This window comes from Protopterus annectens, chromosome 7.part0 (assembly GCF_019279795.1).
Source record: "Protopterus annectens isolate FY-2018-M chromosome 7.part0, PAN1.0, whole genome shotgun sequence".
Taxonomy (NCBI): domain Eukaryota; kingdom Metazoa; phylum Chordata; order Ceratodontiformes; family Protopteridae; genus Protopterus; species Protopterus annectens.
In genome coordinates this window covers 207765724-207781358 of record NC_056739.1, presented here as the reverse complement: position 1 = coordinate 207781358, position 15635 = coordinate 207765724, and the positions used below count along the sequence as shown (strand labels likewise).

Here is a 15635-nt window from a genome sequence, read left to right as displayed (position 1 = left end):
CAGTTGCTTAACAGCAATCTTTCCAAACTCATGTATATTATTGGGGTAATCCTTTATTTTCTGTTTAGCATTCTGCAGTTGATCATTTTCCTGTTCTGTGAGATTCCCCCATTCTGTTTTATATGGATGGTTGTGCTGTTGCTTTTTGTTACTGGATTCCCCCTATTCTGCAATACTTTAACATTTGTCAGTCCCTCTAAGTAATTCTTGTTACTTTTTAACCATAGCTCCCTTTCTTTTATTTCCACTTAGTTTTTAGACTCCACCTTACATTTTTCCCCACTCCCTAGCTATATTTTCAGAAGTAATTTATATCCTTTTGAATAGCTCCTGAATAATTTTCACTACCCATTCCTTAAAATGTTCTTTTGAACAGATAAGTGAGAGAGTGACAGTGTCTCATTTTTATTTTATTACCCTGTGTTTTTATTTTAGTTATTGCTGTTGTGAGGATATTGGATATTGTTACCTGTGCTAGTATGACTGGCTGAAGTTTTGTAAATACTTGTAAATAATTGTAAATTACCTTCTGTTATATATGCCAGCATGACTAGCTATAATTTTGTAAATAAGTTTTTTTTTATTATTATTACTTTGATTTATGTAGGATGTTTGTGAATCAAACAGTGTTCTTCTGACTGACCAAATGTACATGTTTTTTTTTTAATTCTGAGTGTAGGTTATCCATTCAGCTGACCTAGATGTAATATGTGCCAGAGCTGAAAGGAATAGAATCTCTACAGCAACTGTTTTGTTTACTTTTTAAAGTCTGATATGAGAGAGAGTAGAATTCTCATAACAGCTTTCTGTGACTTTAAAACATCTGTTATAAAAGCAGGTTCTGAATCCATTAAAGTTCAGTGGTTGTAGTTCAGTTGTTTTCATATCAGTAGGTATCACTCAGTTTGTTTTCCAGAGCTGTTCAGCAATAATAGTAGGAGATATTATTTCAGTCGCTGAGGACCAGACAGCCTGAAGAGAGGGCATAAATTCTTATCTTGCCTGGCAGAAGTAAGAGTATCATATTGCCAAGTTAATTAAATTAGACAGGGACAGTTAATCTTTAGATAGTTGGGGAACTATAGTTTAAGTATTTCTACAATCAGTGTGAAATCTTTCCTACAGTGTTATTTTCATAATTCCTGTGTGTGAAACTCTGTGGTTTATTAGAATCTGTTATTCAGTATATACATGTTTTAAATAATTTTATTTATTATTGAATAGTTTACTACTTTTTATTGTGGCTGGTTATTTAGAAATATGCCTATTGTGATAACACCAGGGCCACTCTGAAAAGCCTTACTGCTTAGAGTACATACTATTCATATCAAGATTTATTTTACCCAATATAATTGAACACCATTTTTGAAAGGTATTATGATATTTGACTGGGAGCAGCCATTGCCTTGTAATTTTGGAAAGAGAGCATAGGTAAAGCTGTGCCAGTCATTCCCAAGAGTGTTTGTATGTGTGAATACAAATATTTAAGAATTGAGTGTGTCAGATGCCTAGAACTGGGACACAGTGCTTTGCAGTGGTTAGTTTGAAGACTCATTTGGGGACCTGGAGTGAAGCATACAGTCCACTCTCAGGTTTGGAGTTGCTCGTGGTGTACTCATGTGAAATTGTATGTCTATCCCTGCTTTGAGTGACGCTCCCTTACTGGAGACCGTGTTGAGGATTGAGGCTCCTTGGTTACTGCCCCAGGTTTAAGTGTGGTCATCACATTATTTGGTGCAGTCCCTGCAGTGTGGGATTTTAATTGAGCTTTAGTAGCCTGTGGGTAGTTGTCATTTACAGTCTCAGTAGCCACAAGATAAACATACAGAGTATTTAACAACAGTTCTAATTATTTTTAGTCAGTTTAGTCAGGGACAACAGGCAAAGATACCAGCAGAAGATTATAGCAAGCTGACCAGGAACAGTTGGCCAAGGTATGTGAAGCCAAAGGAGTGGTGCATGCCAACCTGACTAAAGCAGTGATCTCAGCCTTATTCACAGCCTCAGACCAGACCAGCACCTCAGAGGATATTCAGTTTAGCATTTGGGATAAGCAGCCTTCCGAGACAAATCAGTGTACCTTTTCTTCAAAGGACTTAAAAATTCATTTGGAGTTAAGGAGACTCAAACTGGAAGTAGAGGAGAGGCAGCGTCAGCATGAACTGGATGCCAAATGTTTGGAGATCGAGGAGAGAGAGCACATCAGTATGAACTGTGACATTGGGAGATGGAACCTGAAGAAAATGAGAGGCAGAGACATTATGAAAAGGAGTTTCTAACCCTTCAACAGGGTCATGGAGGTAATGGGGAAGGGAATGACTGAACCTCAGAAGCCATAAAGGCCCTTAAACTTTTTCCTCAGGACAGGGAGAGAGATGATTTTTATAGTTTTATTTATATATTTGAGAGGGTATGTAAACAATATTATGTTGACCGAGGCTCTGGGTACAGTTCCTGACCCTCGTACTACATGGTAGCGCTGTTAATGCATTTGATAAACTGTCTTATATTGATTTTGAATTATGATCATGTGAAGCAATGTTTCCCTGATTGCTTTAAATTAACTACTGAAATGCATAGAAAAAAGTTTTGTGAACATAGACGCAAGGCAGATGAAAGGGTATGCGATTACATTGCTGATTTAAGTACTTAGTTTCACAGGTGGGTTGGGTATTAAGTCACCCCTTTTGAAGGGATGGCACACCTTTTGGTGAGGGAACAAGTTCTTAGTACTTTTCCTGAGGACATGAGGATCTGGTTGGCAAACCAAAAGCGTAATTCTGCAAGTGAGTTGGGAAGAAAGGGGGATTTCTACTTGGGAAGTAGGACACCAGTGCAAAAGAAAGGGATACCCAATGCTGCACATGGACATAAGGGGAACCATGGTGGGCAGCCTAAACCACTCCAACAGAGTTCACCAGTAACAGGGGAAGCCAGTAGTTCATGCACCTGATCAGGATCATGGATTAGATGTTTCAAATATAATCAGAGGGGCCATGTAGCTTACAAATGTCCTCTGAAGCAAGGCAAGAAACAAAAAGTGAATGAGCCAACAAGTGAAATGACAGAATACCAGTGATAAGTTGTCTGGAAACAACAGATGTGCCAAATTATCACCAAAATTGTATCCTATCTTAGTGGATGGAATACAGACCACTGCTAAGAGAAACACAGCTTCTGATGTAACCATTGTGAGGCTTGCAGTGGTTAAGGAGGAGCAGGACTTGCTTAGGCAACCCACCCCTGTCAGAGCTTTGGGTGGGACCCCATTCCAAATACTTTTGGCCAAGATTCAGCTTGACTGGGAGGGTGGAAAGGGGAACAAGCAAGTAGGTGTGCTTGGGGGTATCCCTGCAGATGTCTTTATAGGGAATGATTTTGATAATTAATACCTTGTGTGCATGCAGTGACACACAGTCAAGCTTGGTGACAGGCACGTAGGTCCCATGCCTGAAGCTGGGGTTGGGGATGTGGTTATTTCAGGGAGGAAGCTACCGTATAGCAGTGAGCCTGAAGGTGACCCACAGCTGTTTGTAGGTACTAGTGTTCCCGTGGACATGGTGACTGCAAGGACAGAGGTGTGAGTGATGGTATCCAGTCTGACAGTGAGGCACCACTGACAGAGGACACTGGGCTTCCTGTGGAAGGGGAGCTGGGCAGGGACACAAAAGTAGAGTGGAGATGGGCTCAACTTATGGACCCTACATTACAAGGCTTGAGAAAGGTAGCTAAGGAGGCACCTGATGCCCAAGGAAGAGCGGAGTCTGTATACTGGAACAAAAGGTTACTGTACAGAGAGTGAACCTCCTGAAGGGGGGCTAGAGGGTGAGGTAATCCAGCAGTTGGTATTGCCCAGAGCCTACCATCTGGTGCTTCTAGCGATAGACCATGACATTCTTTTTGCAGGCCATATGGACATAAGAGATGCATTATCCAAAACTTTCATTGACCTGGGATTGCAAAGGATGCAAAGGGGTACTGCAGGACTGGGAGCAGTGCCAAAAGGTAGGCTAGGCGGAAGACATGGTCAAGGCTCCATTGATGCCTTTGCCTGTGACTAAAGTGTCATTTCAGAGAATAGTCATGGATAATGTAAGACCCTTGAGTACTCCAAGTTTTACAGGAAAGAAGTATATTCTGGTGCTGTTGGATTATGCTATCGGATACCCTGAGGCAGTGGCTCTGTCCTCCATTGAGGCAGAGAAAGTGACAAATGCCTTGTTAGAAATTTTCATCAAGGTCGGTTTTCTGAGGGAAAAATTGACCGAGGTGCCAACTTTGTCAGACCTTCTGGCTTCAGTGGAAGCGTTGTGGGGTGAAGCATCTGGAAAACAGCCCCTACCATCCCCATATTAATTGTCTTGTGGGGAGGTTAAACTCTACATTAAAGACTATGCTACGGCATTTGCAGATCAGTTCAAAAGGGAGTGGGACAAATATTTGCCCCATTTATTATTAGCCTACAGAGAGATACCTCAATAATCTACAAGCTTCTCACCCTTTGAGTCGCTGTATGGGCATAGGGTGAGGAGACTTTAGATTTGATTTGGGATGAGTGGGAGGGTGAGTGTGAATCCCACAAGGAATCTCTTGTGGCATATGTCCTAAACTTCCTAAACAAGGCTTAGGGAGCTCATGGGATTGGCCCAGGAGAACCTGGCAGTAGCCCAACAGCAGAAAAAAGTTTGGTATGACAGGAATGCTTGAGTGCAAGAGTATACTATGTGGCAACAGTGTATGGTGCTCATTCTTGTCAGATACAGTAAGCTACAAGTAAGGAAAGTTGGTGATGTTAACTACATGGTAAACTTAGTAGACAAAAGACAGGGACATAAGTTGTACCGTATTAACATGCTGAAACCTTATCACAATAGGGAGGTCCTGGTGCTGAGTATTCACAGTGGATGGCAGGAGGAGTCTGAGAGGGATCCTGGTAACTGATCTTCTCAGTGAGGCTCGGACTGCCTCTTCTGTGGGAGAGGTAGCAATATCTCAGCGGCTATCCCCCTATTCAGGTTAAATAAATATGAGCAGTGTTACAGGAATTTGTGGTATGTTCACTGGGAAACCTGGGTGCAACACCATATGGATACCGGACCCCAAAGGCCTATCAAGAAAGCTCATTATAGGGTGCTGAGCAAGTCAAACAGACGTTGAAGGATGAGATAAAGTAGATGTTAGAGCTGGGGGTAATCCAGGAGTCCAGTAGTCCTTGGGCTTCCCCAGTAGTATTGGTACAGAAGAAAGATGGTAATGTAAGATTCTGCTTAGGCTACAGAAAGTTAAACAGTTATACAGAGTCAGATGCATACCCCATGTCTATAATGGATGAAACTTTAGAACAGCTAGGTGGGACTAAGTACCTGAACATTATTGATCTGACCTAGGGATACTGGCAGGTGCCCTGGACTCCCATTACTAGAGAGAGGTCAGCTTTTGTACCACCATTTGGATTTATGAGTTTACAAGGATGTCTTTTGGGATGAAGAATGCCCTAGCAACCATCCAGAGGTTAGTAGATCATATCTTAAGAGATTATGCTCTCGCTTATTTGGACAATATTGCCATTTACAGTAATTCCTGGCAAGAGCACCTTCAATATGTCAGGGAGGTCTTGGGTAGATTAAAAAGGGCAGGGTTAACCATTAAACCTAGTAAGTGTCAAGTGAGTATGGCAGATGTCTCCTAGCTAGGGGTCTCCTATCTAGTTGGGAGTGGTAAGATTAGGCTAGAACGTGCCAAAGTGGAAGCTGTTCAGGTGTGGCCTGTCCCTGTTACATGATATCACATCTAGATCAGCTGAATGGATAGCCTGTCCCTGTTACCAAAAAGCAGGGAGAGCTTTCCTAGCGACAGCAGGGTACTGTAGGAAATTTGTGCCAAACTGTAGTACAATAGTTGCACCCCTTACTGACTTAACAAGAAAAAACAAGCCAGCTAAAGTAGTGTGGACCACAGATTTTGAGCAGGCATTCCAAAAGCTTAGAGGCTTTGGGAGGGATTCTCAAGACAGGGTGTGAGTTGATACATTTTCAGTCAGCCCCGTTTTATTCAAGCAAAGATTTTCTAGGGCCACTTGAAAATTTAGCTTGAATCTTCAAGGGGGGGGGGTGAGGATATTAGATATTGTTATCTGTGTTAACATTACTGGCTGAAGTTTTGTAAATACATGTAAATAATTGTAAATTACCCTGTTATGGTGACCAGCTATAATTTTGTAAATAAGTTTACATTTTTTTGATTATTATGATTTATGTAGGATGTTTGAATCAAACAGTGTTCTTCTCACTGACCAAATGTACATTTTTTTTAAATCTGAATGTAGTTTATGCCAGTCAGCTGACCTAGATGTGACACATCGCATGCTAGAGCTGAAAGGAATCGAATCTCCACAGCAGCTCTTTTATTTACTTTTTGAAGTCTGATATGACAACTTTCTGTGACTTTTTAAAAAATTCTGCTATAAAAGCAGGTTCTGAGTCAGTTAAAGTTCAGTAGTTGTAGTTCAGTTGTTAGTTGTTGTTTTCCAGGTCAGTAGTTATCACTCAGTTTGTTTTGCAGATCTGTTCAGCAATAAACGGTGGAGATGTTATTTCTGGTCACTGAGGACCAGATAACAGCCTAAAGAGTGGGCATAAATTCTTATCTTGCCTGGCAGAAGGAAGAGTATCATCTTGCCTTGCTGAGTTAATTGGATTAGACAGGAACAGTTATACTTTAGTTAGAGTTTTTCTACAATCAGTGCGAAATATTTCCTACAATGTTGTTTTTATAATTCCTGTGTGTGAAACTCTGTGATTTATTGGAATCAGTTATTCAGTGTATACGTTTTAAATCATTTTATTTATTCTTAAATATTTTATTACCTTTTTATTGTGGCCAATTATTTAGAATGTACTTTTAGTAACCTGAGAGTATTTGTGCTTATTGTGATAACACCAGGGCCACTCCAAAAAGCCTTACTGCTTGGATTACATGCTACCATTCATATCAATATTTATTTTACCCAATATAATTGAACACCCCTTTTGAAGGGTATTGTGGTATTTGAATGGGGGCAGCTGTTACCTTGTAATTTGGGAAAGAGGAACTAGCAGTCAAATCTGTGCCAGTCTTTCCCAAGAGTGTTTGTATGTGTGAGTATCAAATATTTGAGAATTGAGTGTGTCAAATACCTGTAACTGTGACACAGTGCTGTGCAGTGGTTAGTTTGAAGAATCATTTGGAGGCCTAGAGTGAAGCACATAGTCCAGTCCCAGGTTTTGAGCCTATTCCCAGTGTACTCTTATGGGAAATTATGTATGTCTATCTCTGCTTTCAGTGACGCTCCCTTACTGGAGACAGTGGTGAGGATTGAGGCTCATTAGTTACTGCCCTGGGTTTAAGTGGCGTTGTCACACTTGGCGTATGATCTGAAATGGTAATTGGGTGCGTATCAAGGCCTTCAATTATATGAACATATGCCTGTGAAATGTAAATTCTGTCTAGCCTAGCCCAATTTTTATATCATGGGGAATAATATGTAAGTTCACTGTGAACTCTTATTACTGAACTCACATCTTCCATATCAAATATTTTCATAAGTTTCTTCAAAATTATGCCCTCCTTTGTTATACTGTCCCATCTGGACCCCCCAGACAGATTTTCACTGTTGCAAATCAACCACTCCCCACCTATAAGTAATACTTCTTGCTGAAAACTGATTATTTCTCCCAGAATTTTATTAAGCTCCATTATAGCAGTTTTAGTTGGAATATAAATACATGCCAGTGTAATCCTCCTCCCTTGCCAGTAGCCCCTTAGCACTACAAATCTGCCATTATCATCTTTTTTATCCTCTTTTATCACTATTGGAGCTCCTCTTGCAATTAATAGAAGTACTCCTCTTTTCCTTTGTCCCAGGTATTCTGTTGAATAACCATCCTGAAAACCTTTCTTTATCAAATTCACATGTTCAGTTCTTTTCAAGTGTGTCTCCTGTAACATAGTTATTTGCACTCTACATTTTAATATAGTTCACTATTCTTTCTGTTTTGTATTTACCTGTGAGACCATTGATATTTAATGACATTGTAGAAAGCATCATCGTATTAAAAAATATTATTCCCATCTTTTATGTACAACACCTTTTTTTGTCAAATGTCTAGTTCTAGCTTTTGTGTTACATGCATACACTGTTTGTCAGGTAGAGCTTTTGCATAGTTGTTTCCTGTCATATCCATTTGAGCCTATGTCACATCTTACAAACCTTTTTGTTTTATTGAAAGCCATCAAAAAAAAATCTCCAATACCCCCCTAAAACATATTAATTTAATTCTAACACCCAAAACTATTCCCATCTTCATATATTGAAGTTTTCTCTCCTAATAGAAACAAATGTTCCAAGCTGACCGCCACACTCCTAGATTTGAGTTAACCTAGAAGAAAGGTTATCCATGCTAAGATGCATGGTGCAGCCTGTGCTTCTACTAAGTGCTAACTGGTTTTGTCTTATCTTTATAGCTCTCCCAGCTGTGAAAACCCCCGAATGCTTTCAGAGAACATTATCTACTAGCCAGTTTCTCTTGTTTTTTCCCCAGCCAGTTACTCTCCACCAGACTGTAACCAATTTATCTTTATCAATTGTCTTCATGGAGACATGAAAACCAGACAGCCAATTTCTCATTATCAGATTGTCTCCATGGAGACATGAGAACCAGACAGTCAGTTTCTCTTTATCAGCTTGATTCCATGGAGACACGAAGGCCAGATACAGAATTGCTGCTAAGCATACCTTCATTTGCTAGAAAAAAAGCCTCATAATATTCAATGGTTCTTTTTCATTTACTTGCTTTCTCTTAAAACGTGTTACTAAATCAGTTGTCCTTCTGTCACAGTTTTGTCAGAATTAACTTGTTCTGCTGGTAGGATTGCATCTTTACTATTAAAGTTCTAGTTTGCTTTCTCATAGCTAGGTTTGGAGCATACACACAATGTGCCCTTTCAACTAACAGCTCCTGCTGTGGAATACCAGTCCAGTTGCTTATTTGTACTTTCATAAAGTTAATGCAGTCTGCTCCTTCCAGCTTCTCTGGTATAGCTGAAAATCTCAGGTTTTCCCTACATGGTCTTTCTTCTCATTCTATTATTTATTGAAACATCTCTTCCTGAGCATTCTCATATTCAGCCAGCCTTTTCTTCATTTCAGACTCTGATTTTTGCAGCTTTATCACATCATTTGAACATCAGTTTAAAACGTCTTCCATTTCCAGCCTTTTGTTGTTTGTGTTGATATTACTCCATCAGTGTTTCATTTATTTTAACCAGGTCTGTTTGCAGTTGTCGTATATCTTCCTGTAGGTTACTGAAAATCATGTCTGAAGATTTCATTGCTTTTTACTGAACAGCTACAGAAAATTCCCCAGTTAGTGTTTCTACCTCACTTTTTGTAGCCGATTTTTTTCCAGGTGCTCGGTATTTCTTTTTTCCCGGCATTCAAGCAGTACACTTACTAGCCAGTTACTGAAATTTGCCAATAAATACAAAAATCTACTGTCTTTCTCTGTTGAGTTCCAGTTTTCACACTGGGAGAACTGGAGTTAATCTGTTACTCAACGTGCAGCTATCTTGGAAGTGACAATTTTTGTCCTTGATTCCACAACAAATGTCCTTCAACCCCCCCCCCCCCCCAGAAAAATACTCTGTGGAGTTGGTAGTTACACAGCAGCAGCATTATGGCTAACATAATTACCAGAGTTAACAGAGCTCAGGGAGGCTTGCAACAGAAATAGTACTTGTAAGGCTCCTAGCAGACTTGTCAGAAACCCAGTCTGATTGAAAGGGATCCCAGCAAAATTATTAGTGTGAGATGATCTACATCAAACTTAAAAGCTGTTTAAGTGTCTAATAGATGTAGCTAGGATGAGAGAACTGAGGAGTCCAGTAGAATTAATAGACTCCGAAATCTCTATCAAGATTAACAAAGTCTGGTTTCCCAGTTTGCATTAAGAGTTTCAATGATCCATAGCAGAAATAAATAATTCAAGGAGCACCTTCAGGATTTTTAGAAAGGGCACATCAGGATAATTGTTTAGTATCATACCATACTGGTTAGCTGAGATAGGAAATTCAAAGCAAATTTAGAAGAATCATGAAATCCTACCCTTTGACTGTTACCTGTATATAATTGTGCACTCAAAAGTATTGTTTTTTCTCAGTACATCAGAGGTGTATGAATTTCATGAGAATATCCATAATGCTATTTGGAATTGTTCATTCTGTTGCATCTGTTGCCTATCCTGACTTGTAAACTACAGAAAGTGCTGCAAACTTTTTTATGCACATAGCAGAAATATTAAAACAAGATAACATGTTCTGGTTAAGGACCCCTTTGGATCAGGCTTTGTTGATGCCTGAAATTTAGCCATGGATTAAATGTTACAGACCTGGATTTTATAGGATCCAAACTGTGGCAGGAAATAGAACAAGTTGCACATTTGTTTACTGTAATATGCAGTGTGTTTGTCATGGATTTCTTCAGTATAGAAGCAAATTCAAAGAGTGCATGAAAACAGTAAAAGGAGCAGGTCATGATTTAAAATATATTTGCAGTAATTTGCAACTGTCTGTTAAATTCCATAAGACAGGTAATGCTAATTTTTAAAATTGCTGTCAAGAGTAACAGTGTTATATAACCTGCTTTTGTTTTAATTTCAAAGCTATTAACAAGCTCCATCTAGAGAAGATATTGATGCTGGACTACTTGCCAGAGAGTGTCAGACGCTGGAGCAGCCATGACTCGCCCTAAAGAGAAAACATTGATGCCCACTAAGGATACTGATGAGTCTCTGGTAAATGGGTATGCATCTCATTCACGTCTTGTAGAAAATAACACCTCACAATTAGTCCCTGGGAAGATCAGCACAACCCAAGAAGAACTGCTACAGAATGGTAACCAGAAATCAACCAATGAACAGCCTTGGACATCAACTCTTCGAAGTAGAAGCCATCGGCAGAGTATTGAAGAACCTCCATTGTTACACAAAAGGGATTCTGAAGCTGGCCCCTTCCAAACTGGAAAAGCTAGTAGCTCATTAGGTTAACTCAATTGTTTAGTGAGGCAGTGCCTGTCTGCAGTTTTTCTATACTTATAAATTTGTTGCATATATTTTTTTACCTATCATTCACATGTAGGGAATACCATCTTTCTTCTTGGAGTAACAATTGCTTGTTACTACTTTGCTTAATTTAGTGTTAATATGGACTTTGATCTTTCATTCTTGTCCCTTTAAATTTGACATATTCTTCATTTTAATGTTGGGGTTTCTACAATTCAGCCTGCTTCTCATCTGTCAAAGGCTCCAGAGTTCTCCAGTTGCAAAAATTTAATATTTTATTACACTAAATTACCAGATTTTGTATTGATGGAAGAAATTTATACTGAAGCCATAATTTGCAGTATGCCTTTGTCTGACAACACTAACAAGTGTATAGTAAATAGATGCTTTTGGAGTGTTGACTATGCATTCTAGAATTTTCACAACAGTATAGCTTAACATATTTTCTATGGAACAGAGACGGTTATACACCAATTGCCTTAACTTTTAATTTATATTACTTGACTTTAAGCCTTTCTAATAAATTTAAAGCATAATTAAAATGCAGAGGTATTACTTTATTACATTTTAATTACCGTTATTTTTATTCATTTGGTTTAATTAGCAGCTGGAATATTTGTTTTCTAATTTATAGTATTTGATTTGTAGCTTAATTCTGTTTTATCCCCAAAATATTTTCATTCCCTAAAAAAATCAAACAAAATGCAATTCAGTTTGAACATATTAAAACTATTTCCATATGTGCATATGTCATTACCCTCAAATCTCATAAATACCAGATAAACAGTTATTAAATAGCAGAGCATCCATCACTTTATTTGTTCTTACTAACTCTATTTTCATGATCTTTCTTAAAAAAAATATATAAAAATGTATTCAATATTCATAATATGCATTAAAAGATATAAATCTTAATTTTCTGAATTTAATTTCATTTTTACCAAACTCAGTGGCTAAGTTTAGTAATTTCAGAAAAGGTGGAATTTAGCTATCTTCCATCTCTTTGTAATTAATTTTGTAGTTGTTGCTAAAAAGTCCCATAATGAGTAATAATGAGGTGTTTGAGTACATTCTGAGATTGGAGCATTTAATAAGATCAAAGCCCTAGATACATTACAGTTATCTGACCACAAGCCTTTATATATATATATATATATATATATATATATATATATATATATATATATATATATATATATATATATATATATGAAAATGTGGTGAAAGTGCATTTAATTTCTTGCAGTCATAAAATATGCTGGCAGTCTAATCTTAATTTTATTATACTTTCAGCATCGGTAGCACAATCACCTTTGGTGCAAAAGGCTGTAGATTCCATTCCCACATCAAGTAAATCGATTGCTGACACTGCAGTGCAGCATAAGGGAGGTGTGCACTGCTGAGTGTGTTGTCCTTTGGATGGTCCCACAGCACTTATCAAAAAGAGTAGTTTTAATTTGTATACATATGTACAGCTCATATTTTTACATATTTACAAGTTTACATATTTTAAAATCATTCAGTATATGTTGATATTTCCATATTAAATATGCTTCCCACTCTTTTACCCACAATCAAAACCATATTTTCCAGTATTTTTGTCAATGTCCATTTTCCATTGTATCAGATTTCATTAAGTCTATCATTCGATATAGTTCATGTTAAATAGAAAATGATTCTTCTTAGCTTCATTATGAGTTCTTGTCCATAAAACTCACTCTGTCGTGTCCATGTTTAACATTTCTGAATTTAAAAAAACATTTACTCAAATCATGTTTACATACATCTTTGCACTGTTTTTTTTAATTTTCTCACATTTAAAAAATAACATGTTCTGTAGTTTCCAATTCTTTACATTTATTATATATTCTATCCTGTTTTCTCTTGTATGGTATATTTGCCACCACTGGTCATTTTCCTATGGACAGCTTCCACAAAAAATCATTGCATTCTTTAATTCTTTTATAATTTTTGTATCTCCTCAGTATTGTTTTTTTCTTATCTATCTCTAATTCTTTTCATGCATCCGCCAAATAAAAGGATATCATAATGTTAACATACTATTCTTTTCTGTTCTTTTCTTTCACAATTTTGCTATAAAATTCTTTCATTTCTTCATTAATAAAACTTTACTTTTTTATTTCAATTTCTTCCCAAATTTCTCTGTTTACAATACATTATTGTTTCTGTCAAATCTTTATTATTTTTCATTATTACTTTTAGTACTTTGTACATGCAGCCTCTAAGTATGTATAATCAGATTCATCAGCCCCAACCCCCCTAGTTCATCTTTTATACACAACATTCTCCTCTTAACTGAGTTTAGTCTTGATCCCCAAATAAATGAAAAAAAATTCTCTACATAATTTAGTTTTCATATTTCATTGGCATCATATAAACATCTGCAGTATAAGCTATTTTACCTATTATTATTATGGTGTTTATTCAATATGCTTTCTTTTTGTATGAAAACCTATACATCTTCCAGAATGTGATTTTGTCTTTGATTCCATTAATAACTTTATCCCATTGTTCATGTCTGTATTCTGTCCTTCCAAATAACATTTCTAAAATATCTATATTCTTTTCTTTATTTTCCACACCTCCTCTAATATCTTCCTACCCAAATCCTTTGCTTTTCTCTTTCTTTATGTTTTAACTAATTTTTCTTCAATCATGTACTCAATGTTTCATTAATTTTTCCATCCAGACTTTATTTTTGCTATTACTGCAATATAATCAGCGTAAGTGTACATTATTGGTAACTGTATCTCCTCCATCATTCCATATCCTCACTTACTTGACATTTGATTAATTTCCATTACTACTGTGTTCATGATTATAGCAAAGATCATACTGCTTGCAGGACATCCTTGCTTTATACCATACTCAATTTTCAAATCTTCCCCAATCCAACCATTTACATTCAGTGTCACATACTTTTTTTCATATACTGATTTAATAACTTGTAATATTTTTGCATTATACTCAATATAATCATGTGCCTTACTGAAATCACCTATCATTTCCCCAAAAACATTTTTATTTTGTTCATTATAAATGTACCCAAATGTACATATAGCAAATACAATGAAACAATAACAAAACTATTTACAATAGTTAAATTCATGCATGATAAAAAATCATTTTATCTACAAGAAGTTATCAGTATTTGTTCAAAAAGGTTTCCAAATGTTGCCATGCTATTTTTTATGAGTAATGTTGTGAGTTCTATAACAAATGGTTTGCAGTTCTTTTTTACAAATAACTTTTGCTAAATTAATAAATTCCTTAAACATCAAATCTTGTTTACTTTTCCAGTTCAAAGTAATAACTTTTCTGGCAATTGCAAGAACTGGCCAGAGTAACTGAATCTGAGATTTAGGTATTGCATTAGGTATAGGAACATTGAATAGGATTAGTGAGTTAGAAATATGACCATTATCAGACCATTAGCCTTTACAAAATATCTGAAGTCATTCCAGTATTGAACATTTCTACATTCAATGAACATGTGAACCCAGTTGGTCTCTAGAAATTCATCACATTTCCAACATTTACTTTTGCCGTTTTTGAGTACAAGATTTATTTTATGTGGAGTATAGAAACTCCTGTTCATAAATTTCCATGTATACAGTCTCCAATGTAATGAAGAAGAGGTACAATACATAGATTTCAATAAGTTTTTTTGGATTCAACAGATATTTGTTCTCCATTAATCTTTACATAGTAATTCCAAAAATCTGAGTCAAACATTAGAGTGTCTTCTCTTAGTATCTTATAGATAGGTGAGTTACTTAATTTTTGATCATCTGTCTTTTCAAAACACCTAATAAAAAGTTGGATCAAACTAGGTATAGATTCAGTCTCTAGGTTGATTGATACTCTCATTTTGTTTTCTATAAACTGCTGTAATGAATGTATAAACAACCATTTGTCCTGACTATTATCAAAACTACATAGAAGAGAGTTTAGTGGTTTAATATTCTTATTTTCAATAAACTGATGCCAGCATATCATTATTTTATTTTAATTTTTGCATCACATTGATATTGAAAGAATCTAGGCAATCAGGGCAGTATGCTATAGGGAATGTAAGAAATAGTAATTGTTTAATATTGTAATTACAATCGATTATATTTTTAAAGTTATTAAATATTTGATTAATGCCATAAGAAAAATGATCAAACTTCTTATTAAATAAACAAAATTTACGTAAAAGCCAATAAACTCTACTTATTCCGTATTGTTCCTTAAATTGATTTTCTATAGTTCTGACATCAGTTATATGAATGTCGTGTATTATTTTCCATCCAGATATATAGGTAGGTGAGATCCAGTGTAATATTACATTAATTATAACTGATTTAGAATAAAGATCTAAGCTAGGGAATGCTATTCCATTACTGTTCCAAGCTCTAATGTGCCATTTATATGCAATCCTAGGTTTTAAGGGGAACCATAAAAATTTAAGTAGCATGGAATCTAAGTTTTTAAATAAGTTTTTGGGAGGGGGTAGTATCATTGACTTGTATATAA

General features: G+C 36.4%; 1 long non-coding RNA gene across 1 annotated transcript in view; it reads left to right on the top strand.

The window, feature by feature from the left end:
• LOC122806357 overlaps positions 1–13857 on the top strand; it is a 98460-nt gene extending 84603 nt beyond the window's left edge. Inside the window, exon 2 of the long non-coding RNA XR_006365501.1 lies at positions 10698–13857. This is a non-coding gene — a long non-coding RNA (uncharacterized LOC122806357). The remainder of the gene's footprint in view (positions 1–10697) is intronic.
• Positions 13858–15635: the final 1778 nt, after the last annotated feature.